This window comes from Oncorhynchus mykiss, chromosome 5, assembly GCF_057628025.1.
Source record: "Oncorhynchus mykiss isolate SJ-2025 chromosome 5, ASM5762802v1, whole genome shotgun sequence".
Lineage (NCBI taxonomy): Eukaryota > Metazoa > Chordata > Actinopteri > Salmoniformes > Salmonidae > Oncorhynchus > Oncorhynchus mykiss.
The window spans coordinates 9,944,282-9,971,826 of NC_143026.1; positions in this window are offsets into that span (position 1 = coordinate 9,944,282).

Here is a 27,545-nt window from a genome sequence, read left to right on the forward strand (position 1 = left end):
CAGGATCCATCTGAACGTTGCCCTCAGCAATGACATATCCCAGAAAGGTGATAGAAGATTGGTGGAGCTCACACTTCTCGGCTTTCACGAACAATTGGTTCTCCAGGAGGCGCTGAAGTACCTGTCTGACATGGAGTACATGTTCTTGGACAGGTCGGGGAAAAAACAGGATTGTCGTCCAGTTAGACGAACACAAACCGGTTTAGCATGTCCCTAAAACACATTATTGACCAAAGCCTGGAAGACAGTTGGTGAGTCCAAATGGCATGACCTGGTACTCATAATGTCCACTGGCAGTGTTGAAGGCTGTCTTCCACTCATCCCCCTCTCGTATCCGAACCAGGTGGTAGGCATTCTGAAGGCCCAACTTGGAAAACATGGAAGCCCCCTGGAGAGATTCAAACGCCAAGAAGAGGTAGGGGGTAACAATTTTTGACAGTGATATTGTTAAGTCCCCGGTAGTCAATGCACGGGTGCAGAGTCTTGTCCTTCTTCTCTACAAAGAAAAACCCTGCGCCGGCAGGAGATGCAGAAGGACGGATGGCCCCAGTGGCCAGAGACTCCTCTATGTACTCCTCCATAGCTTTGGTCTCTGGTCCGTACAGAGAATACAACCGACCCCGAGGTGGTATAGTGCCTGGGAGAAGGTCAATGGCACAATCATAAGGACGGTGCGGGGGAAGGGAAGTAGCACGTGCCTTACTGAACACTTCCAGGAGGTCATGGTTTTCAGTAGGAATAGCAGAGACATCCACAGTCTTGCTAAGATCCTGAGGAGGACGACTTGGGGAAGGCTGTGCTGCTTGAAGGCAGTGGGAATGGCAAAAAGGACTACAACCCAGGATGGAGCTTGTGGTCCAGTCAATCACATGACTGTGTTTTTGTAGCCAGGAAAATCCCAACACAACCGGAACCTGGGGAGATCACCCTCCTGAGTCAAGGATGTACAATGAATCTCTGTGGCTAGACATATGGTGTTACCGTCCCAGCCCAAGTTCAGAAGCCTTGTACTCCTCCACACCTCCCTGTCTTCTTATCAGTCAGGAAAAGCCTTGAGATTAGGAAGTGCGTATGCTTGCGGCCTGCTGCAGTCCACTAGATTCAGACAGGCCCCCCTTTGGGCTCCCGAGTGGCGCAGGGGTCTAAAGCACTGCATCTCAGTGCAATAGGCCCTTGGTTAAATTCCAGACTGTATCACATCCGGCTGTGATTGGGAGTCCCATAAGGCGGCGCACAATTGGCCCAGCGTCGTCCAGGTTTTTCCCGTGTAAGCCATCACTGTAAATAAGATTTTGTTCTTAACTGACTTGCCTAGTTAAATAAAGGTTAAATGTAAAACAAAACAAAAAATGCATTTGTACTTTGCCTCGGGCCACAAATATATTTGTACATACTGTAAATCATTTAATCTAACCCATAACACATTAACCACATATTGACTTGAGGAAGGAAGAGAGAAAATTTCACACCACCCTTGATGAGAATGAGATTGGGGCAAGGACCACCTAGCTCCTACTGTCAATGTCCCAATTATGGTTAGCCCAAGCTACAATCTAGTGGGTTTTCTGATAACCTCCCTCTCGGAAGACACGAAAAGATAAGGTTTCCCTGGAAGGAACCCTCCCTGGATTCACTGGATTCTTACAAATATTGAATTAGTTTTAGAAACCACCTGCAGGATGAGCAGTGCACCCTCCCCTCACGTTGTGCTCTCCTCAAAGTTTTGGGGCAGCTCTGTGTCTCTGCTTCTCGCCTTTCTGAATCATAATTTGACCTATTGATAAATTATACAACCAAAATTTAGAATGACAGTTCTTAGTGCTTCACGTTTCACGAGTCTTTCACTCAAATATAAGAACCTCAACTTAGTACACACCGACACTGGCAGAATGTACATTCACAGACAGGGGGAAATATGTATGGTATGTACTACTAACACTGATATACATTATATTAATCTTATTCCCAGAACAGTTGATTCCCATCATACACCTTTGTGAATGGCATGTTAATGACAGATCGGTATCTCAATGCATTTTAAGTCATAACTACCATAAATTTTGCAGTGTGCAGACATTAGCTAAATAAAACTGTCTGGCTAGCTAACTGGCTAACTAGGCAGGCTGAGGTAAATAAATACATTAGTTAGCAAAGTCAATCTAAAAGTATCTTAAATTATTTCTTCCTATTTAACAATATTTTCTTATATAAAGACAAATATATGGTAAAGAAAGAGCTCTTTTTCCAGTCTTTTTGGTCCTCTGAAGCAGAAGGTAGTCAGCAGGTGGTCACTGCCAAAAACACCGTCCTTGGAGAGCATTCTGAGGTAATAATTTTGCACGGACTGAGCGAGCGCTTATAAAGTGAACTAGAACTAGAACTGCCCGCGTCCTCCTTCCTTCGCGACCGCTACGAGGTAAAAATAGAGCCAAGCAACCAGCATATCAACGCTTTGGTTCATGACGTAATCCGGTCAGACAGCCCTTTTCGGCAGGGGAACACTATTTGGCATGACAGACCCCCTATGGGGCCTGGTCCAAAGTAGTGCACTATATAGGGAATAGGGTACCATTTGGAACATAGATAATGATTTAGTTGATGGATGGTCCTCAGTCATGGATCTGAAGGGAATGGATCATTGTTACTTTTTTCTCCCCTCTGAAAAGAAAAAACAGACAATGCAATAACATAAACAACAGGTAAGTATTAACATACAACTGACTGTGTGTTGTCAGAAAGTAACCACACTTCTCAGCGGTGTGAGAAGGTAAGAGGTGGAAGGCCAAGGTTTTTTTTTCTGGATTCTTTAGCAAAAACTATAACATTTCAAAGACATTTCTGTCAAATAAAATGTTGGGAACCGTTTTTATAACATATTAATACCACACTGAACACTCACTTCTGACGTCTGACTTGGGTTGTGTTACTGAGCTGTTGCATCTCATTGCATGTGCTCTTATATCCCCATGACAACCATAGGCCTACTCAAGCCCCTTGATTTGAAAGGAATGTTATTATTCAATTCACCCCATCGTTCCCATTCAGAACTGTTCATGTATAATTTATCAAAGAGACTATTAATGTATACAGTTTAATGGTGTGTAGATCAGTATGCAATGAAAAACACTTACTGTGAAGCATTACTTATTTGAAAATGCACGGAAAATTCTCTTTGATTTAATTAAATAGAGACATCAACATTGAAGTACAAATGTTTTTATATAATAATATTTGTTGGTATTACACTATCTGGGTAAGTTCTGACTTGATATTCACATCAAACAGTCAGTTGTTCAATATTCTTTGCTTTGGTTATCAAATTATCTATTTTTAATCCTTTATTTAAGTCAAATTGAAATATAATTTTTGTTTCATGATGCCTTCTAAGACCTTCCCTTCAAAGTAAATTTTCCTGTCTAGGGTTACTGCAGTGTAAAGATTAAACTATGGTACAATATCTTTGTTGTGCAACAAAACCCATCAGGCCTTGCCACCATAGAAAAGGAATATCGCAGTTAATTTCCCAACAACATCACAGTTAGATATACAAACTGAATAGCGCCATTCATTTCACAACATCATCACAGTAAGGTATACACATTGAAAGGAATGGGCTCTGAAGGAGAAACAACATTTCTCTCTTCCTCATTTCTCCGTCCACCATCCTTTCCCCTACGTCTTCTCTTCCACAAGGCTGTGTGTTTCTTACCCATCATGCATGTATGGATGGTTCTTTTCCAGGCATATGAGGCTCTCTGTTTTTATTGCCTTCTGCCAGTCATGTGATCCTGGGAGAGAGAGGGTCAATTCCTCACAGGCTGCAGTGGTGATCAATTGTGGACCTCCAAGGGTTCATTACTGGCTGGCCTACATGTTTGCGCTCTGCTCTCTCTACAAAGCTTTGGTAGAGACAAGCATGCACACACTGTATTCACACACAATGTGAAATGGCTAGCTAGTTAGCGGGGTGTGCGCTAATAGCGTTTCAATCGGTGACGTAACTCGCTCTGAGACCTTGAAGTAGTTGTTCCCCTTGCTCTGGGTAACGATGCTTCAAGGGTGGCTGTTGTCTATGTGTGCAGGGGTCCCTCGTTCGAGCCCAGGTACTGGCGAGGAGAGGGACAGAAGCTATAGTGTTACATTGATGCTGTTCACCCGGATCACCGGTTGCTGCGGAAAAGGAGCAGGTAAAAAGGGGGGTGAGTGTAACTGATGTGAAATGGCTAGCTAGTTAGCGGTGGTGCGCGCTAATAGTGTTTCAATCGGTGACGTCACTCATGAGACCTTGAAGCAGTTGTTCCTCTTGCTCGGCCTTTTATGGGGCGATGGATAACGATGCTTTGTGGGAGGCAGTTGTTGATATGTGCAGAGGTTCCTTAGTTTGAGCCCAGGTAGGGGCGAGGAGAGGGGCGGAAGCTATACTGTTACACTCAGATCCTTAAAAGGTTCTACAGCTGCAACATCGAGAGCATCCTGACTGAATGCATCACTGCCTGGTATGGCAACTGCTCGGCCTCCGATCGCAAGGCACTACAGAGGGTAGTTCGTACGGCCCAGTACATCGCTGGGGCCAAGCTTCCTGCCATCCAGCACCTCTATACCAGGCGGTGTCAGAGGAAGGCCCTACAAATTATCAAAGACTCCAGCCACCCTAGTCATAGACTGTTCTCTCTGCTACCGCATGGCAAGCGGTGCACCTCTGTTGTTTTCAGTCAAGATCTCAGCGATCACTGCCTCATTGCCTGCATCCGTAATGGGTCTGCGACCAAACGACCACCCCTCATCACTGTCAAACGCTCCCTGAAACACTTCTGCGAGCGGGCCTTTCTAATCGACCTGGCCGGGGTATCCTGGAATGACATTGACCTCATCTCGTCAGTAGATGATGCCTGGCTATTCTTTAAAAGTGCCTTCCTCACCATCTTTAATAAGCATGCCCCTCTCAGAAAATGTAGAACTAGGAATAGATATAGTCCTTGGTTCACGCCAGACCTGTCTGCCATTGACCAGCACAAAAACATCCTGTGGCGTTCTGCATTAGCATCGAATAGCCCCGTGATATGCAACTTTTCAGGGAAATTAGGAACAAATATACACAGGCAGTTAGAAAAGCCTAGGCAAGCTTTTTCAAACAGAAATTTGCATCCTGTTGTACTAACTCAAAAAAGTTCTGGGACACTGTAAAGTCCATGGAGAATAAGAGCACCTCCTCCCAGCTGCCCACTGCTCTGAGGCTAGGAAACACTGTCACCACCGATAAATCCACTATAATTGAGAATTTCAATAAGCATTTCTCTACGGCTGGCCATGCTTTCCACATGGCTACCCCTACCCCGGTCAACTGCCCGGCACCCTCCACAGCAACCCGCCAAAGCCCCCAACCACCACTCCTTCACCCAAATCCAGATAGCCAATGTTCTGATAGAGCTACAAAATCTGGACCCCTACAAATCAGCTGGGCTAGACAATCTGGACCCTCTCTTTCTAAAATGATCTGCCGAAATTGTTGCAACCCCTATTACTAGCCTGTTCAACCTCTCTTTTGTATCGTCTGAGATTCCCAAAGATTGGAAAGCTGCCGCGGTCATCCCCCTCTTCAAAGGGGGTGACACTCTAGACCCAAACTGCTACAGACCTATATCTATCCTACCCTGTCTTTCTAAGGTCTTCGAAAGCCAAGTTAACAAACACTGACCATTTTGAATCCCACCATACCTTCTCCGCTATGCAATCTGGTTTCAGAGCTGGTCATGGGTGCACCTCAGCCACGCTCAAGGTCCTAAACGACATCATAACCGCCATCGATAAGAGACATTACTGCGCAGCCGTATTCATCGACCTGGCCAAGGCTTTCGAGTCTGTCAATCACAACATTCTTATTGGCAGACTCAACATTTTTGGTTTCTCAAATAATTGCCTCGCCTGGTTTAAATCAAATCAAATCACATTTTATTTGTCACATACACATGGTTAGCAGATGTTTATGCGAGTGTAGCGAAATGCTTGTGCTTCTAGTTCCGACAATGCAGTAATAACCAACAAGTAATCTAGCTAACAATTCCAAAACTACTACCTTATAGACACAAGTGTAAGGGGATAAAGAATATGTACATAAAGATATATGAATGAGTGATGGTACAGAGCGGCATAGGCAAGATACAGTAGATGGTATTGAGTGCAGTATATACATATGAGATGAGTATGAAAACAAAGTGGCATAGTTAAAGTGGCTAGTGATACATGTATTACATAAAGATGCAGTAGATGATATAGAGTACAGTATATACGTATACATATGAGATGAATAATGTAGGGTATGTAAACATTATATTAGGTAGCATTGTTTAAAGTGGCTTGTGATATATTTTACATAATTTTCCATCAATTCCCATTATTAAAGTGGCTGGAGTTGAGTCTGTGTGTTGGCAGCAGCCACTCAATATTAGTGGTGGCTGTTTAACAGTCTGATGGCCTTGAGATAGAAGCAGTTTTTCAGTCTCTCGGTCCCAGCTTTGATGCACCTGTACTGACCTCGACTTCTGGATGATAGCGGGGTGAACAGGCAGTGGCTCGGGTGGTTGTTGTCCTTGATGATCTTTATGGCCTTCCTGTGACATCGGGTGGTGTAGGTGTCCTGGAGGGCAGGTAGTTTGCCCCTGGTGATGCGTTGTGCAGACCTCACTACCCTCTGGAGAGCCTTACGGTTGTGGGCGGAGCAGTTGCCGTACCAGGTGGTGATACAGCCCGACAGGATGCTCTCGATTGTGCATCTGTAGAAGTTTGTGAGTGCTTTTGGTGACCGAATTTCTTCAGCCTCCTGAGGTTGAAGAGGCGCTGCTGCGCCTTCTTCACGATGCTGTCTGTGTGGGTGGACCAATTCAGTTTGTCTGTGATGTGTACTACCCTCTCCACTACTGTTCCATCGATGTGGATAGGGGGGTGTGCCCTCTGCTGTTTCCTGAAGTCCACAATCATCTCCTTAGTTTTGTTGACGTTGAGTGTGAGGTTATTTTCCTGACACCACACTCCAAAGGCCCTCACCTCCTCCCTGTAGGCCGTCTTGTCGTTGTTGGTAATCAAGCCTACCACTGTTGTGTCATCCGCAAACTTGATGATTGAGTTGGAGGCGTGCGTGGCCACGCAGTCATGGGTGAACAGGGAGTACAGGAGAGGGCTCAGAACGCACCCTTGTGGGGCCCAGGTGTGGGGATGAGCGGGGTGGAGATGTTGTTGCCTACCCTCACCACCTGGGGGCGGCCTGTCAGGAAGTCCAGTACCCAGTTGCACAGGGCGGGGTCGAGACCCAGGGTCTCGAGCTTGATGACGAGCTTGGAGGGCACTATGGTGTTAAATGCCGAGCTGTAGTCGATGAACAGCATTCTCACATAGGTATTCCTCTTGTCCAGATGGGTTAGGGCAGTGTGCAGTGTGGTTGAGATTGCATCGTCTGTGGACCTATTTGGGCGGTAAGCAAATTGGAGTGGGTCTAGGGTGTCAGGTAGGGTGGAGGTGATATGGTCCTTGACTAGTCTCTCAAAGCACTTCATGATGACGGAAGTGAGTGCTACGGGGCGGTAGTCGTTTAGCTCAGTTACCTTAGCTTTCTTGGGAACAGGAACAATGGTGGCCCTCTTGAAGCATGTGGGAACAACAGACTGGGATAGGGATTGATTGAATATGTCCGTAAATACACCAGCCAGCTGGTCTGCGCATGCTCTGAGGGCGCGGGTGGGGATGCCGTCTGGGCCTGCAGCCTTGCGAGGGTTGACACGTTTAAATGTTTTCCTCACGTCGGCTGCAGTGAAGGAGAGTCCGCATGTTTTAGTTGCGGGCCGTGTCAGTGGCACTGTATTGTCCTCAAAGTGGGCAAAAAAGTGATTTAGTCTGCCTGGGAGCAAGACATCGTTGTCCGTGACGGGGCTGGTTTTCTATTTGTAATCCGTGATTGACTGTAGACCCTGCCACATACCTCTTGTGTCTGAGCAGTTGAATTGAGATTCTACTTTGTCTCTATACTGACGCTTAGCTTGTATGGCTACGCCAGGTAGGAGACCTGGGCAGACTCCCTGTGCTTACCGGGGGGCTAGAGAGACCGGACAGGCACCGTGTTATGCAGTGGTGCGCACGGTGTCTCCAGTGCGGGTGCATAGCCCGGTGCGGTATATTCCAGCTCCGCTTGTCGGCCGGGCTAGATTGAGCGTCGAGCCTAATGCCATGAAGCCGGCTCTACGCAGCTGGTCCCCAGTGCGTCTCCTTGGGCCGGCTTACATGGCACCAGCCTTGCTCTCTGTGTCTCCGGTTCGCCTGCATAGCCCAGTGCGGGCTATTCCACCTCGCCGCACTGGCAGGGCGACCGTGAGCATTCAACCAGGTAAGGTTGGGCAGGCTCGGTGCTCAAGAGCTCCAGTGCGCCTGCACGGTCCGGTTTTTCCAGTACCACCTCCACACCCCAGCCCTCCGGTAGCAGCTCCCCGCACCAGGCTTCCTGTGCGTGTCCTCGGCCCAGTACCACCAGTGCCAGCACCACGCATCAGGCCTACAATGCGCCTCGCCTGTCCAGCGCTGTCGGAGCCCTCCTCCTCTCCAGCGCTGTCGGAGTCTCCCGCCTGTTTAGCGCTGTTAGAGCCTTCCTTCTCTACAGCGCTGCCGGAGTCTCCCGCCTGTTCAGAACTGCCAGTTAGCATAGAGCTGCCAGTTAGCATAGAGCTGCCAGTTAGCATAGAGCTGCCAGTTAGCAAGGAGCTGTCAGTCTGCAAGGAGCTGCCAGTCTGCAAGGAGCTGCCAGTCTGCAAGGAGCTGCCAGTCTGCATAGAGCTGCCAGTCTGCAAGGAGCTGCCAGTCTGCAAGGAGCCGCCAGAGCTGCCTGTCTGCAGGATGCCGCCAAAGCTGCCAGTCTGCAAGGAGCCGCCAGAGCTGCCAGTCTGCAAGGAGCCGCCAGAGCTGGCAGTCTGCAAGGAGCCGCCAGAGCTGCCAGTTAGCATGGAGCAGCCAGGGCCGCCAGTCAGTATGGAGCAGCCAGGGCCGCCAGTCAGCATGGAGCAGCCAGGGCCGCCAGTCAGCATGGAGCAGCCAGGGCCGCCAGTCAGCATGGAGCAGCCAGGGCCGCCAGTCAGCATGGAGCAGCCAGTCAGCATGGAGCAACCAGAGCAGCCAGTCAGCATGGAGCAGCCAGAGCTGCCAGTCAGCATGGAGCAGCCAGTCAGCATGGAGCAGCCAGAGCTGCCAGTCATCATGGAGCAGCCAGTCAGCATGGAGCAGCCAGAGCTGCCAGTCGACCAGACTCTCCCAGATCTGCCAGTCGACCAGACTCTTCCAGATCTGCCAGTCGACCAGACTCTCCCAGATCTGCCAGTCGACCAGACTCTTCCAGATCTGCCAGTCGACCAGACTGTTCCAGATCTGCCAGTCGACCAGACTCTTCCAGATCTGCCAGTCGACCAGACTCTTCCAGATCTGCCAGTCGACCAGACTCTTCCAGATCTGCCAGTCGACCAGACTCTTCCAGATCTGCCAGTCGACCAGACTCTTCCAGATCTGCCAGTCGACCAGACTCTTCCAGATCTGCCAGTCAGCCAGGATCTGCCAGTCAGCCAGGATCTGCCGAAACCACCAGCCAGCCAGGATCTGGTAGATTCATCAACCTGCCTGAGCTTCCTCTCACTCCTGAGCTTCCTCTCACTCCTGAGCTTCCTCTCACTCCTGAGCTTCCCCTCAGTCCCGAGCTGCCTCAGTCCCGAGCTGCCCCTCAGTCCCGATCTGCTCCTCAGTCCAGTGGGGTTCTGGGTGAGGACTACTAGGCCATGGTCGGCGGCGAGGGTGGACTATCTAGGGACGCGAGGAGAAGGGACTAAGACATTGATTGAGTGGGGTCCACGTCCCGCGCCGGAGCCGCCACCATGGACAGACGCCCACCCGGACCCTCCCTATTGTTTTGAGATGCGTTCGGGAGTCCGCACCTTAGGGGGGGGGTTCTGTCACACCCTGGTCAAAGTATTTTGTGTTTATCTTTATTTATTTGGTCAGGCCAGGGTGTGGCATGGGTTTTTGTATGTGGTGTGTATGTATGGGGATTGTAGCTAGTGGGGTGTTCTAGCTAAGTCTATGGCTGTCTGAAGTGGTTCTCAATCAGAGGCAGGTGTTTATCGTTGTCTCTGATTGGGAACCATATTTAGGCAGCCATATTCTTTGAGTTTGTCGTGGGGGATTGTCCTTAGTGTCCTGATGTCATTGTTCTGTGTTAGGATACACAAGTATAGGCTGTTTCGGTTTTCGTTAAGTTTATTGTTTTGGTAGTGTTTGTGTTTAGTGTGTTACTTCATTAAACATGGATTGCAATAGACACGCCGCATTTTGGTCCGACTTTCCTTCTCACCAAGAAAACCGTTACACGGACCAGCGTTGAACAGACCTCAGCGCGGGAGCTTCTTGTTTTAGTTTCTGTCTGTAGGCAGGGATCAACAAAATGTAGTCGTGGTCAGCTTTTCCGAAAGGAGAGCGGGGCAGGGCCTTATATGCGTCGCGGAAGTTAGAATAGCAATGATCCAAGGTTTTTCCAGCCCTGGTTGCGCAATTGATATGCTGATACAATTTAGGGAGTCTTGTTTTCAGATTAGCCTTGTTAAAATTCCCAGCTACAATGAATGCAGCCTCCGGATATATGGATTCCAGTTTGCAAAGAGTCAAATAAAGTTCGTTCAGAGCCATCGATGTGTCTGCTTGGGGGGGAATATATACGGCTGTGATTATAATCGAAGAGAATTCCCTTGGTAGATAATGCGGTCGACATTTGATTTTGAGGAATTCTAAATCAGGTGAACAGAAGGACTTGAGTTCCTGTATGTTGTTGTGGCCACACCACGTCACGTTAACCATTAAGCATACGCCCCCGCCCCTCTTCTTACCAGAAAGATGTTTGTTTCTGTCGGCGCGATGCGTGGAGAAACCAGCTGGCTGCACCGACTCCGATAGCGTCTCTCCAGTGAGCCATGTTTCCGTGAAGCAAAGAACGAAAGAACAAAGAACAAGTCAATAATACAGTAGAACAAAAGAAAACAAAACGTCTATATACAGTGAGTGCAAATGAGGTAAGTTATTAAGGAAATAAATAGGCCATGGTGGTGAAGTAATTACAATATAGCAATTAAACACTGTAATGGTAGATCGGCAGAAGATGAATGTGCAGGTAGAGATACTGGGGTGCAAAGGAGCAAAATAAATAAATAAATACCAGTATGGGGATGAGGTAGGTAGATAGATGGGCTGTTTACAGATAGGCTAAGTACAGGTGCCGTGATCTGTAAACTGCTCTGACAGCTGGTGCTTAAAGCTAGTGAGGGAGATGTGAGTCTCCAGCTTCAGAGATTTTTGCAATTCGTTCCAGTCATAGGCAGCAGAGAACTGGAAGGAAAGACGACCAAAGGAGGAATTGGCTTTGGGGGTGACCAGTGAGATATACCTTCTGGAGCGCGTGCTACGAGTGGGTGCTGTTATGGTGACCAGTGAGCTGAGATAAGGTTGGGCTTTACCTAGCAGAGACTTGTAGATAACCTGAAGCCAGTGGGTTTGGCGACGAGTATGAAGCGAGGGCCAACCAACGAGAGCGTACAGGTCACAATGATGGGTAATGTATGGGGCTTTGGTGACAAAACGGATGGCACTGTGATAGACTGCATCCAGTTTGTTGAGTAGAGTGTTGAAGGCTATTTTACGGATGACATCACTGAAGTCGAGGATCGGTAGGATGGCCAGTTTTACGAGGGTATGTTTGGCAGCATGAGTGAAGGATGCTTTGTTGCGATATAGGAAGCCGATTCTAGATTTAATTTTGGAATGGAGATGCTTAATGTGAGTCTGGAAGGAGAGTTTACAGTCTAACCAGACACCTAGGTATTTGTAGTTGTCCACGTATTCTAAGTCAGAGCTGTCCAGAGTAGTGATGCTGGACGGGCGGGCAGTGATCGGTTGAATAGCATGCATTTAGTTTTACTTGTGTTTAAGAGCAGTTGGAGGCCACGGAAGGAGAGTTGTATGGCATTTTTATTTATTTTTTTATTTAATCTTTATTTAACCAGATGGGCTAGTTGAGAACAAGTTCTCATTTACATCTGCGACCTGGCCAAGATAAAGCATAGCAGTGTGAACAGACAACAACACAGAGTTACACATGGAGTAAACAATAAACAAGTCAATAACACAGTAGAAAAAAAGAAAAAAAAGAGTCTATATTCATTGTGTTCAAAAGGCATGAGGAGGTAGGCGAATAATTATAATTTTGCAAATTAACACTGGAGTGATAAATTATCAGATGGTCATGTGCAGGTAGAGATACTGGTGTGCAAAAGAGCAGAAAAGTAAATAAATAAAAACAGTATGGGGATGAGGTAGGTAAATTGGGTGGGCTATTTACCGATGGACTATGTACAGCTGCAGCAATCGGTTAGCTGCTCAGATAGCAGATGTTTAAAGTTGGTGAGGGAGATAAAAGTCTCCAACTACAGCGATTTTTGCAATTCGTTCCAGTCACAGGCAGCAGAGAACTGGAAGGAAAGGGGGCCAAATGAGGTGTTGGCTTTAGGGATGATCAGTGAGATACACCTGCTGGAGCACGTGCTACGGGGGGGTGTTGCCATCGTGACCAGTGAACTGAGATAAGGCGGAGCTTTACCTAGCATGGACTTGTAGATGACCTGGAGCCAGTGGGTCTGGCGACGAATATGTAGCGAGGGCCAGCCGACTAGAGCATACAGGTCGCAGTGGTAGGTGGTATAAGGTGCTTTAGTAACAAAACGGATGGCACTGTGATAAACTGCATCCAGTTTGCTGAGTAGAGTATTGGAAGCTATTTTGTAGATGACATCACCGAAGTCGAGGATCGGTAGCTCGTCTGGAGGTTAGTAACACAGTGTCCAAAGAGGGGCCAGAAGTACACAGAATGGTGTCATATGCGTGGAGGTGTATCAGAGAATCCCCAGCAGCAAGACTAACATCATTGATGTATACAGAGAAGAGAGTCGGCCCAAGAATTGAACCCTGTGGCACCCCCATAGAGACTGCCAGAGGTCCGGACAACAGGCCCTCCAATTTGACACACTGAACTCTATCAGAAAAGTAGTTGGTAAACCAGGCGAGACAATCATTTGAGAAACCAAGGCTGTCGAGTCTGCCAATAAGAATGTGGTGATTGACAGAGTCGAAAGCCTTGGCCAGGTCGATGAATACGGCTGCGCAGTAATGTCTCTTATCGATGCCGGTTATGATATCGTTTAGGACCTTGAGCGTGGCTGATGTGCACCCATGACCAGCTCTGAAACCAGATTGCATAGCGGAGAAGGTACGGTGGGTTTCGAAATGGTTGGTATTCTGTTTGTTAACTAGGCTTTCGAAGACCTTAGAAAGACAGGGTAGGATAGATAGGTCTGTAGCAGTTTGGGTCTAGAGTGTCACCCCCTTTGAAGAGGGGGATGACCGCAGCAGCTTTCCAATCTTTGGGAATCTCAGACGATACGAAAGAGAGGTTGAACAAGCTAGTAATAGAGGTTGCAACAATTTCGGCAGATCATTTTAGAAAGAGGGTGTTCAGATTGTCTAGCCCTGCTGATTTGTAGGGGTCCAGATTTTTCAGCTCTTTCAGAACATCAGCTATCTGGATTTGGGTGAAAGAGAAATGGTGGGGGCATTGAAAAGTAGTTGGTTCTTTAACAAATCAAAAACTGAAAAATTGGGCGTGCAATATTATTCAGCCCCTTTACTTTCAGTGCAGCAAACTCTCTCCAATGTTGACCTAAATGACTAATGATGATAAATACAATCCACCTGTGTGTAATCAAGTCTCCGTATAAATGCACCTGCACTGTGATAGTCTCAGAGGTCCATTAAAAGCGCAGAGAGCATCATGAAGAACAAGGAATACACCAGGCAGGTCCGAGATACTGTTGTGAAGAAGTTTAAAGCCGGATTTGGATACAAAAAGATTTCCCAAGCTTTAAACATCCCACGGAGCACTGTGCAAGCGATAATATTGAAATGGAAGGAGTATCAGACCACTGCAAATCTACCAAGACCTTGCCGTCCCTCTAAACTTTCAGCTCATACAAGGAGAAGACTGATCAGAGATGCAGCCAAGAGGCCCATGATCACTCTGGATGAACTGCAGAGATCTACAGCTGAGGTGGGAGACTCTGTACATAGGACAACAATCAGTCGTATATTGCACAAATCTGGCCTTTATGGAAGAGTGGCAAGAAGAAAGCCATTTCTTAAAGATATCCATAAAAAGTGTCATTTAAAGTTTGCCACAAGCCACCTGGGAGACACACCAAACATGTGGAAGAAGGTGCTCTGGTCAGATGAAACCAAAATTGAACTTTTTGGCAACAATGCAAGACGTTATGTTTGGCGTAAAAGCAACACAGCTGAACACACCATCCCCACTGTCAAACATGGTGGTGGCAGCATCATGGTTTGGGCCTGCTTTTCTTCAGCAGGGACAGGGAAGATGGTTAAAATTGATGGGAAGATGGATGGAGCCAAATACAGGACCATTCTGGAAGAAAACCTGATGGAGTCTGCAAAAGACCTGAGACTGGGACGGAGATTTGTCTTCCAACAAGACAATGATCCAAAACATAAAGCAAAATCTACAATGGAATGGTTCAAAAATAAACATATCCAGGTGTTAGAATGGCCAAGTCAAAGTCCAGACCTGAATCCAATCGAGAATCTGTGGAAAGAACTGAAAACTGCTGTTCACAAATGCTCTCCATCCAACCTCACTGAGCTCGAGCTGTTTTGCAAGGAGGAATGGGAAAAACTGATAGAGACATACCCCAAGCGACTTACAGCCTTAATCGCAGCAAAAGGTGGCGCTACAAAGTATTAACTTAAGGGGGCTGAATAATTTTGCACGCCCAATTTGTCAGTTTTTGATTTGTTAAAAAAGTTTGAAATATCCAATAAATGTCGTTCCACTTCATGATTGTGTCCCACTTGTTGTTGATTCTTCACAAAAAAAATACAGTTTTATATCTTTATGTTTGAAGCCTGAAATGTGGCAAAAGGTCGCAAAGTTCAAGGGGGCCGAATACTTTCGCAAGGCACTGTAGTCACTCTGATCACCTACTCTGAAGCTTTGCAGTGCCCAGATATTTGATTGTTCCAAATACACTTTTGTGGTAGAGTTTCTGTCACTGACAAACACCCTGGGGGGTTATAACATTGGTGGAATCAATTGGAAAGTTGCATAAACACACAGACTTATAAAATAAAACAAGTTATGGATATTAAAGTTGGAAACATTTGTGGAAAAACCTACATGGGAAATCACTCCACACCTGGTCTTCTAGCAGAGAGACTGAGAAGTTTCACAGGTGTAAACATTTAGAAGCTCTGGAGCTATCATCCGCTTTTAATTCATCCTCAGAATGGCCTGCGGCACCTCAGCAGGGGCAGCAGCCAATCAGATTCCAGAACAGCAAAGGAGAGTGGGAGACATTTGACATGAGTATTTCAATCAGATGAAAATATAGGTCCAGCCTGGTCAGCCTAGGGTAACTAGGGAAATAATTGGCAATCTCACCATTGGGGAGGAGGGACACATCGGGGTCTAGATAGGAGACTAGTTTGATTGCAGGCTGGGAGATATCAGGCTGTTGTCATCAATCAATCCAGCGTTATTGAAATGCAGCAGTGGGAAGAGATTCTAGTTTCCATGTTTATTAACAGCTGTCATGGATGGATGGGCCCGATGACAAACAATTGAAAAGAGAAATGAGGCTGAATGAATGTTGAATGTATATGTGCATTGCTTGTTGATCAGAAAGCCAAGTTTTTCTGTTATCCCATGTCTGGGTTTCAGTTATTGACTTTCAGTTATTGATATAAAGGCTTTACGAATGCTTTATGTAAGCTATGTACCACCACTCTAAAATAAAGTGTTTTCGAACGGATTTTAGCAAGACACACCAGTAATATGTGACCAAAGAAATGAACAAAAACTGATGTACGTAATGGTGGAGGTTTTTTTCTGCCAAATCATTTTGCCACTTTATCAAAAGTTGAATATTGTACGAACGGAGAAGATTTCAGGTGGATGAAAATAATCTATTAATGTTGCTTTACTTGTAGGAATATGATAGCCGTGGTAATATTTTCTCTGTGTAAAATCAAGAACAGAAGTGAAATATGTCATAATGTCACCAATACCCAGCACAGATATAGTACTGTACTGTCTGGTATGTGTATAAGTTAGTGTAACAGATGTGAAACGGCTAGCTTAGTTAGTGGTGGTGCGAGCTAAATAATGTTTCAATCGGTGACGTCACCTGCTCTGAGACCTTGAAGTAGTAGTTCCCCTTGCCCTGCGAGGGCCGCGGCTTTTGTGGAGCGATGGGTAACGATGCTTCGTGGGTGACTGTTGTTGATGTGTGCCGAGGGTCCCTGGTTCGCACCCGGGTATGGGCGAGGGGACGGTCTAAAGTTATACTGTTACATTAGCATAACTTATCATTGTGATTTTTTGGGATATTTTCTTGGATAGTTATCCATGCGCCAACCAACAACTCTATAGAACGATGACACTCTGACAGTGAGAATTCAGTAGGGAAATCTGTCACGGAGAGATTTACAGAGATTAAGGGCTTTAAATCGAACCCCTCAAGCGTTGTGTTGACTTGACAACAAAGATGATAGCTGTCATCAGTACCAAAAATTGCTTGTTGTTACAGTTTTGTTCTTCAAATCAAGCTGTCCGTGACAGAGAGAGAGAGAGACACCTCTGAAGTCCTGATCTGCTCGCTTTCTGAAAGACACAGAAGTCAGCAGCTGGGGTTTAATATCTTAGATTTCCAAGAACATGGTGCCGTTTTTTTTCTGGAAGTTCACGATTTTTCTTACCGAATGCATCCGGTGTTATGGATGAGGACTAATGAAACATTCAAAGGTGGAAGTCTTGGGCAGAGCTGGCCTAGAATATATTTAAGATGAATGGATCACTGCTTCTCCTCCCCTAGGGAGACAAAGCGTTGGTATATTAGTGAACCGGAACCCAGCCCACAGCCATGTGGTGTATATTAAATAATGGTCTCAGTTGGTAGAGCATGGCGTTTGCATGGCCAGGGTTGTGGGTTAGATTCCTGGGGCCACCCATACGTAAAATATATGCACACACGATTGTAAGTAATATATAATAATATATTATTATATTTACAAAGCATGATGAGAAGAATAAATCTACAACTTTACAATACATAATCAATACACTATACAGTTGGCTATTCTATAAAACAGGGAGAGGGATAAAGGTACTTATGGTAGTTAGACATTTTCTAGAGGGGATTACACAAGTCAAGGACACTGTGCTACCGTCAAGTGAGTTATGGGTAAGAGAAACACTTCTAACAGAGAATGACAGCTCACTTCACTGTCCCCCAAAAAACAAGATGGGAGCCTGAAGAAGAACGGAACAACTTCCCCCTGATGTGCAGTGGTGGGATGAGGGCTCCAATCAGGGGGATGAAGTGCTGCCTAACCTGTGGGGTTGGAGGTGGTGCTAAGACGGACAACTGCGTCACAAATGACATCCTATTCCCTACATAGACCCCTATTGGTCAAAAGTAGTGCACTGTATAAGGAATAGGGTGTCATTAGGGACTGCTTCACAGTGTTTTGCATCCAATACTGTACTGTGTATGTACAGCTGCTGTTACCATACCAACTGATGTCAACAAACATGACGTGCAAAGTAGTGTTGCATCAGCAGAGAAGTGGGAGTCTTCGCCAGACCCTAGAGGTCCAGAGAAACAGAGATGTTGAACTGAGCCTTGTACTCACTGGTAACAGGTGCAAAAACAGTACCGCTGAGTTGGTTCTAGTGAGAGACAGCAGGACTCTTCTGGAAGAGGGACACATTTATTTGTGTTTTATTCGGTAACCCCATGATGATATTCAATATTTGTTCTTCACATATTTTCTAGACTAGGGAACAGGTGCATTAGTACAAATTAAATGTCATTTAGCTTAATTTCACCATTTTGAACATGTTTTTTTTTAAAACATGCATTTTCCCAACACAGCAGCAATGTTGAACTTCCGGTCTGTTGACTAAGATAAAGCTGGTGTATCCAATCCCCCCCCCAAAATGAAAGTAGAGGCACGACCCAGATGGTGGATGGTGGTTGTAATACCTGTTTACAATCACATTGACCAAGATACCCTCAACTTCTCAATTCTGTCTGGAAAAAATACCACTATTCATCTTAAGGAAACATAGACATTACATTTATATTACCATTCGGAAAGAAAATCAACAAAAAAAAAACTATTTTACATGCAGTCCATGATGTGTCCCATAAGGCTGTGGACAAACATGAAGCACTAGGGAACAAGGTGCCATTTTGGACACAGACTGAAGTTGTCCTCCCCATTCTCCTCTAGTGTTGGCATGTGACGGACAGAGTGTCAGAGGAGTGATGAGTGGGGACTGAGTGCCCGGGAGAGACTCAAGCCTTTGATTGATTACAGTCAGAGAGGGCGAATTCTGGACAAAGAACTAAGAGTGAGGTAGAGGAAAAAGCATAAGCTGAACCTTAAGGTTGTCCGTCAGGCATATACACACTGTAGTTCTCCAGTTCTGAAATGAAACAGTGTTTACACTGAACTTTTGTAAATGGATGTTGATTAAACATGGCACGGGATTGAGCGTGCATTACAAATGACTCCCTATTCCCCCTTATACTGAAACTGTTTTGGATCAGGGCTCATGGAGCCAAAAGTAGTGTACTAAACACGGACTAGGTGCGATACGCGATACATGACTGACTATAACACTGTAATAACAACATTGTATCACATGTTGTTCATGTTCATTTAGTAATCACTTTGTAATACGGTTCAGCGGTTTTACACAAGCGGATGGTGGAACAGTCCTGGCATCATTAGTTTTAACAACCACATCCTCTCAACGCCGTAGCAAATACTAAACACACCACAACATGGTAATGCAATGTCAATAGAGCAAAGTGTACATAAAAAGGTGTGAGAGCAAATTGTTACAGTAGAAGGGTGTGTACGAGAGTCATCTAAACAACAATAAACGTTGTCCTTTTGTAGCTGCCATTATGCCATGCCTAGACCTACTGAAAAGGGTGATTGCTGTAGAAAAGGAATAATGTTCTCACCTCTTACCTACTATTAATGTAGAGAATAAATATAATACCACAACTTGTCATCAATCAATCAAATTGATTTATAAAGCCCTTTTCTTTTTTTGAATCTTTTTTTTACATCCGTAGATGTCACAAAGTGCTTGTACAGAAACCCAGCCTAAAACCCCAAACAGTGACATCCTACTGTATGCAACCTGAGATCCACTGTACGGATTCATACGAATAGCTCTAGACCTGTCGAAAAATACATTACCGAATGAAGGCAGAAAAGGCTACCCAAATGGAACCAAATGAGGAGAATAAATCACATTAGATAAACAGTGTGTCAGAAAAAAACATTGCCTAGAGCAACCCACTGTCAGAGTCCACATAATGAAGCATTTTAGGGTGTGCATTGAAACCGGAGGAGATAAAATGTGCTGCATCGTAATTACTTGGGTTACATAAACTCTGGGGGCGAGATTTGCAAGACACACAATTGTGCTCAGCTGGTTAAGAATTCAGGAAATGTGTGCCCTTTGACTGTCTTATGTTGTTATCTATCTAGTCAGGGTAAATATAGTGTGTGGTTGGATATGGGGAATTTAAAACGGTATTAGACTGGATCTTTGAGTGTGCCTCTCTTTGTCCTGACCTGTTCTTCTGTTTCACCCTCTCGTTTGGTCACTTAACTGGAATGGGGTCGATGAGGGCCTAATTAACTATACTGTACGTTTGAATTTGTACAAAGTAAAAGTTTGCACTAGTGATTTTGAGTAAGAGAATCATTATCAGATTGTAGTGAAATAAGGTAGAAAAAAATCAAAAGAAGAATAAAAACTTTACATTACGGGTTTATAAAGTCATTGATTATAACTTTACATTACGGGTTTATAAAGTCATTGATTATAACTTTACATTACGGGTTTATAAAGTCATTGATTATAACTTTACATTACGGGTTTATAAAGTCATTGATTATAACTTTACATTACGGGTTTATAAAGTCATTGATTATAACTTTACATTACGGGTTTATAAAGTCATTGATTATAACTTTACATTACGGGTTTATAAAGTCATTGATTATAACTTTACATTACGGGTTTATAAAGTCATTGATTATAACTTTACATTACGGGTTTATAAAGTCATTGATTATAACTTTACATTACGGGTTTATAAAGTCATTGATTATAACTTTACATTACGGGTTTATAAAGTCATTGATTATAACTTTACATTACGGGTTTATAAAGTCATTGATTATAACTTTACATTACGGGTTTATAAAGTCATTGATTATAACTTTACATTACGGGTTTATAAAGTCATTGATTATAACTTTACATTACGGGTTTATAAAGTCATTGATTATAACTTTACATTACGGGTTTATAAAGTCATTGATTATAACTTTACATTACGGGTTTATAAAGTCATTGATTATAACTTTACATTACGGGTTTATAAAGTCATTGATTATAACTTTACATTACGGGTTTATAAAGTCATTGATTATAACTTTACATTACGGGTTTATAAAGTCATTGATTATAACTTTACATTACGGGTTTATAAAGTCATTGATTATAACTTTACATTACGGGTTTATAAAGTCATTGATTATAACTTTACATTACGGGTTTATAAAGTCATTGATTATAACTTTACATTACGGGTTTATAAAGTCATTGATTATAACTTTACATTACGGGTTTATAAAGTCATTGATTATAACTTTACATTACGGGTTTATAAAGTCATTGATTATAACTTTACATTACGGGTTTATAAAGTCATTGATTATAACTTTACATTACGGGTTTATAAAGTCATTGATTATAACTTTACATTACGGGTTTATAAAGTCATTGATTATAACTTTACATTACGGGTTTATAAAGTCATTGATTATAACTTTACATTACGGGTTTATAAAGTCATTGATTATAACTTTACATTACGGGTTTATAAAGTCATTGATTATAACTTTACATTACGGGTTTATAAAGTCATTGATTATAACTTTACATTACGGGTTTATAAAGTCATTGATTATAACTTTACATTACGGGTTTATAAAGTCATTGATTATAACTTTACATTACGGGTTTATAAAGTCATTGATTATAACTTTACATTACGGGTTTATAAAGTTATTGATTATAACTTTACATTACGGGTTTATAAAGCCAATTTATTTGTAGCTTTCATTCCTCCTTGAGAAGAACAGGTGCAGCCTTTAGTAAATGAGGATCAAAGTGTAGTGTGAGTACATCAATAACTAATCAAGATGGGAGCCAGGCTGCTCTTTTTTTAAACTTTCTGAACAAAGCCCTATAGGATGATCATACTGTAATTCTGCTCTGGTGAATCACACCTGACCTGCACCTGTATGATAACCACTGGGACAACTCAAGATGCGACAAAGGACAACCCTGTGACAGAAATAATAATTTTTTAACTGTTTTTTTTTTTTTTTTTACAGAACACAAGTGGCAGCAACATGCTGAATTGTGAGAACAATTTACATTGGAATATAAAAATTGGGCAATTCTAACTCAAACACAATAAGAACAGATGAAGCCAAGGAAAGATGAAAATAGAACAATAATATTCAAGCTCAACAGCAGGCCAACCATGGCTGGGATGGCACTGCAAAGGAAACATTCAGTTCCAGTCTGGGTATAGTGTAGGCCAGGGTTTCACAAACTATGTGGAGGAAATTCTTATTTTAACTAATAATGAGGAGAGGCAAAGTCAACAATCAATCTAGGTATTACTTTTATTAAAAAGGTATTATAATAAGGAGGCTGGTCGCACCACCCACAAGTGAATGGGAGTGAAAGCACCCCGCACAAAGAGTACTTATATAGTTAAGCTATCTTATGCAAGCATCTGCAAAACACGTGATCTTATGTATGTGTATGTGTGTACAGAAGGAGAGACAAAACTGGGTTACGGGGTACAGACTATAATGAAAAGGTTGTCTCAGTCTGTCGCAACTGAGTGAGGACAACAAGTGCCAAAGTTACAGGATGTCACTCCAGACATCACTCCAGACATCACTCCAGACATCACTCCAGACATCACTCACTCCAGACATCACTCACTCCAGACATCACTCCAGACATCACTCACTCCAGACATCACTCCAGACATCACTCACTCCAGACATCACTCCAGACATCACTCACTCCAGACATCACTCACTCCAGACATCACTCACTCCAGACATCACTCCAGACATCACTCCAGTAGCTCAACGGTTCCCCCAAGTTGAGCAAGCAAGCGCCTTTGACTGTCGGCCCAAATGATAAACAATGGCAAGAAAAAGTATGTGAACCCCTTTGAAATTACCTGGATTTCTGCATAAATTAGTTATAAAATTTGATCTGATCTTCATCTTAGTTACAACAATAGACAAACACAGTGTGCTTAAACTAATAACACACAAATTGTTGTATTTTTCTTGTCTATATTGAATACATCATTTAAACATTCACAGTGTAGGTTGGAAAAAGTATGTGAACCCCCGAGGTTAATTGACTTTTCCAAAAGCTAATTGGAGTCAGCTAACCTGGAGTCCAATCAACGAGATGAGATTGGAGATGTTGGTTAGAGCTGCCCTGTCCCCTAAAAAACACTCACAAATTTGAGTTTGCTATTCGCAAGAAGCATTGCCTGATGTGAACCATGCCTCGAACATAAGAGATCTCAGAAGACCTAAGATTAAGAAATGTTGACTTGCATAAAGCTGGAAAGGGTTACAAAAGTATCTCTAAAAGTGTTGATGTTCATCAGTCTGCGGTAAGACAAATTGTCTATAAATGGAGAAAGTTCAGAACTGTTGCTACTCTCCCTAGGAGTGGCCGTCCTGCAAAGATGACTACAAGAGCACAGCGCAGAATGCTCAATGAGGTTAAGAAGAATCCTAGTGTGTCAGCTAAAGACTTACAGAAATCCCTGGAACATGCTAACATCTCTGTCGATGAGTCTACGACATGTAAAACACTAAACAAGAATGGTGTTCATGGGAGGACACCCCGGAAGAAGCCACTGCTGTCCAAAAAAACATTGCTGCATTGTCTGAAGTTCGCAAAAGAGCACCTGGATGTTCCACAGCGCTTCTGGCAAAATATTCTGTGGACAGATTAAACTAAAGTTGAGTTGTTTGGAAGGAACACACAACACTATGTGTGGAGAAAAAAGGACCAGCACACCAACATCAAAACCTCATCCCAACTGTAAAGTATGGTGGAGGGAGCATCATGGTTTGGGGCTGCTTTGCTGCCTCAGTGCCTGGACAGCTTGCTATCATCGACGGAAAAATGAATTCCCAAGTTTATCAAGACATTTTGCAGGAGAATGTAAGGCTATCTGTCCGCCAATTGAAGCTCAACTGAAGTTGGGTGATGCAACAGGACAACGACCCCAAACACAGAAGTAAATCAACAACAGAATGGCTTCAAAATAAGAAAATAAGCCTTCTGGAGTGGGCCAGTCATGACCTTAACCTGATTTAAAATGCTCTGGCATGACCTCGAGAGCGGTTCACACCAGACATCTCAAGAATATTGCTGAACTGAAACAGAAAGATGAAAATGGTAAATATGAATGGTCCAAAATTCCTCCTGACTGTTGTGCAGGTCTGATCCGCAACTACAGAAAACATTTGGTGGAGTTTATTGCTGCCAAAGGAGGGTCAGCCAGTTATTAAATCCAAGCGTTCACATACTTTTTCCACCCTGCACTGTGAACGTTTACATGGTGTGTTCAGTAAAGACATGAACATGTATAATTGTTTGTGTGTTATTAGTTTGAGCAGACTGTGTTTGTCTACTGATGTTTGTCTAAATTATATGACCAATTTATGCAGAAATCCAGGTAATTCCAAAGGGTTCACATACTTTTTCTTGCCACTGCATGTCCTACCCCTACAGAACCTTTCGACCAGAAACAGGCTCCAAACAGAACAACAGCTCTATCACTGGTGTGCAGAATATAACACCAGTTAAGCTAAGAGGAACCAGTTAGTTTCTGTCAACTCTTGGCTGAGCGCCCAAACATCATGGGGTCATTCTACACACACAGAGAACAGTTAGAACAGGCCTTTTATTAATACACGCACAGTTTTCTATCTTATATGAGTTAGTTTCTTTAACAATCTCAATCCCAATGCCTAGGCTTAAAGAAGGATATTTTAGTACACAAGTGTTAGTAAGGTTTAACAGAAAATGCCCTCACAACTCTTAGAAAAAAGGGTTCCAAAAGGGTGCTTCAGCTGAACACATTTTGGTTCCAGATTTAACCCTTTTTGGTTCCAGGTAGAACCCTTTTCCCATGTAGAATTCTCTGTGAAAAGGGTTCTACCTGGAACCAAAAAAGGGTCCACCAAAGAGTTATCCTAATGGGGACAGCGAAGAACCCTTTTAGTTTTTTTTGTAAGAGTGTACCAGTTGATTATTGAGGAGCAGTCTGGTGTAAACTAACAGATGATCATTGAGGAGTGGGTCTGGTGTAAACTAACAGATGATCATTGAGGAGTGGGTCTGGTGTAAACTAACAGACGATCGTTGAGGAGTGGGTCAGGTGTAAACAAACAGTGGCGGTAGGGATCAAGATTCTATAAGAGATCTTGCGAAGGATCTTGAAAGACATTACCTGCATGTGTGTAGTGCTGGTAGGTCCAGTTTGCTGCATCTGAGTGGGAGGTGTAGTCTGTGCCAATACACCTTGGCACAGCACTTCTCTGGACTCTCTTGCCTAAGCCAGCATATTCCAATGATGGTCGGATGTAGGTGGTGAATACCGTTACCAGGTTCTCCTTGGGGATGTGGAAGTGTTTAAGGCATCGCTGGATGAACAGGCGTCGGCTGGCCTTTTCACCGATGTGCTCCACCTGTGTTGTCCATCTTCTATTGCCATGGATGAAGATTCCTAGGATCTACATTCTGGAGTTCTGTGTTGTTAGTTGAAAGGGGTGGTAGTTTGGGTGGTGACTTGATGGAGTGCACGTGGAGCACTTTGCACTTCAAAGGGTGCAGAACCATGTGTCTCCCCACTGACCATGTCTCCAGGTCAGACAGGTTTTCTTGAATGTTGGAAGGTGATGTTAGTGTTCTGGTTTCTAGTAAGGTAATCCACAAACGTCCATTCCTTGACTGCTGTTTGCCTGGCTGGACTGTTGATGTATGCAATAAAGATTAGCGGAACAAGCAGAGTTCCTTGAGGTATGCCACAAGATACATTATACTGACACTGTCAGACAGCACACCATGATAGATCAGCAGACCAAACAGAGTTCCTTGAGTTAGGCCACAATGTAAACTGACACAGCATGATTCCTCACCTCCTGGGGTCTATTAGAGAGGAAGTTGCCTATCCATCTGGCGAGTGATGGTTGTAGCCCAAGGTCTAACATCCTGATGAGGGCGAGGTTGTGACAGACACGGTCAAAGGCTTTACTCAAGTCAGTGGTCCCCAGGGAGCAGATGGAACCATTCTTATCCCGCGACTTGAAGAGCTCGTTAGTTACCTAGATCTGCCAGACAATGTGTTGTTGATCGGCCTAGTAGACATCCCTACTGCTGGGTGTTAATCTGGGGTAGGACATCAGTCAGAGCCCATCCAGTGATCAAGCTCTAAGCTACTTTGCTCAGGTAGTGAGATATGCCATATTTCACTGATAGAGGGTGGCTTAATTTCTTGTTAAGGGGACCACTGTAAGCTATTTTAATTCACCAGGAACGATGCCCTCTTGTAAAGATAGGTTAAGAATGTAAGTCAGTGGTCTGCTCAGTTCATATGCAAACTCTTTTATAAGTCTGCCTGGGATTTCATCTCGGCCCGCTTCCCTACGGGTTTTAACTAAGAAAGCCCGTTGGAGAACTGCTGGACAACAACAAGACCCAACACATTTCTTGTACATTTGTTCTGATGAGTGTAGCAACCCAGTAATATAACGGCATGGAAACAAAATTAGGGATCGATCCTTTTCCAAATTTCACAACTTATCGCTATTAACAGTTCGGTGGACTCTGAACCCGCAAAACAGATTGATGTGTTTATCACTTGTAGTTACTTCCCTTCCATCAGCACACCGCAACAGCGGCTTCCCTTCCGATAGCACACCGCAACAGGAGCTTCCCTTCCGATGGCACACCAACAACACCTACTTCCCTTCAGACAGCACACCAACAACAGAGGCTTCCTTTCCGATAGCACACCAACAGCACCTGCTGTCACGCCTGCTCCCGCTCTCCCTCTCCTGCGCTCGAGGGTGCCAGACTGCCTATCATTACACACACCTATCCCCTTCGTTACGCGCACCTGCGCCTCATTGGACCCACCTGAACTCTAGCATTATTTGATTGCCTCCCCTTTATCTGTCTGTTTCCTCTGTTTGTTCCCTGTGTCTGCATTGATGTCGTTACTTTGTCCCCTGTCCAGACGCTGTTCCTGTCCTGTTTCATGCCCGTTATTTATTAAATGTTCTCCCTGTACCTGCTTCCATTCCGATAGCACACCACAACAGCTGCTTCCCTTCCGATAGCACACCACAACAGCTGCTTCCCTTCCGATAGCACACCACAACAGCTGCTTCCCTTCCGATAGCACACTGCAACAGCTGCTTCCCTTTCGATAGCACACCACAACAGCTGCTTCCCTTCCGATAGCACACCGCAACAGCTGCTTCCATTCCAATAGCACACCACAACAGCTGCTTCCCTTCCAATAGCACACCACAACAGCTGCTTCCCTTCCGATAGCACACCACAACAGCTGCTTCCCTTCCGATAGCACACCACAACAGCTGCTTCCCTTCCGATAGCACACTGCAACAGTTGCTTTCTTTCCACCTGCTTCCATTCCAATAGCACACCACAACAGCTGATTCCCTTCCAGCTGCTTCCCTTCCGATAGCACACTGCAACAGCTGCTTCCCTTCCGAAAGCACACCACAACAAATGCTTCCCTTCCGAAAGCACACCACAACAAATGCTTCCCTTCCGAAAGCACACCACAACAAATGCTTCCCTTCCGATAGCATAACACAACAAATGCTTCCCTTCCGAAAGCACACCACAACAAATGCTTCCCTTCCGATAGCACACCACAACAAATGCTTCCCTTCCGATAGCATAACACAACAGTTGCTTCCCTTGACCACGTGCTGTGATGCATGATGTTCCAGACAGCCTTATGCTGTCTCAGGTTTCATATTAGGAGGCTTGGGCGAGACGGCGATTCCTTTAAAAGGCTCCCTGAACGGTGCTGGATTTACTGTAATCTGAACACCTTCTCTAAAGTGCTTTCTACATGCACCACACACAGGTCTGCTATGGCTTTTTCTAAAAGGACTACAGTCTGCTCTACATTTGTCTCTCATGACTCAATTTG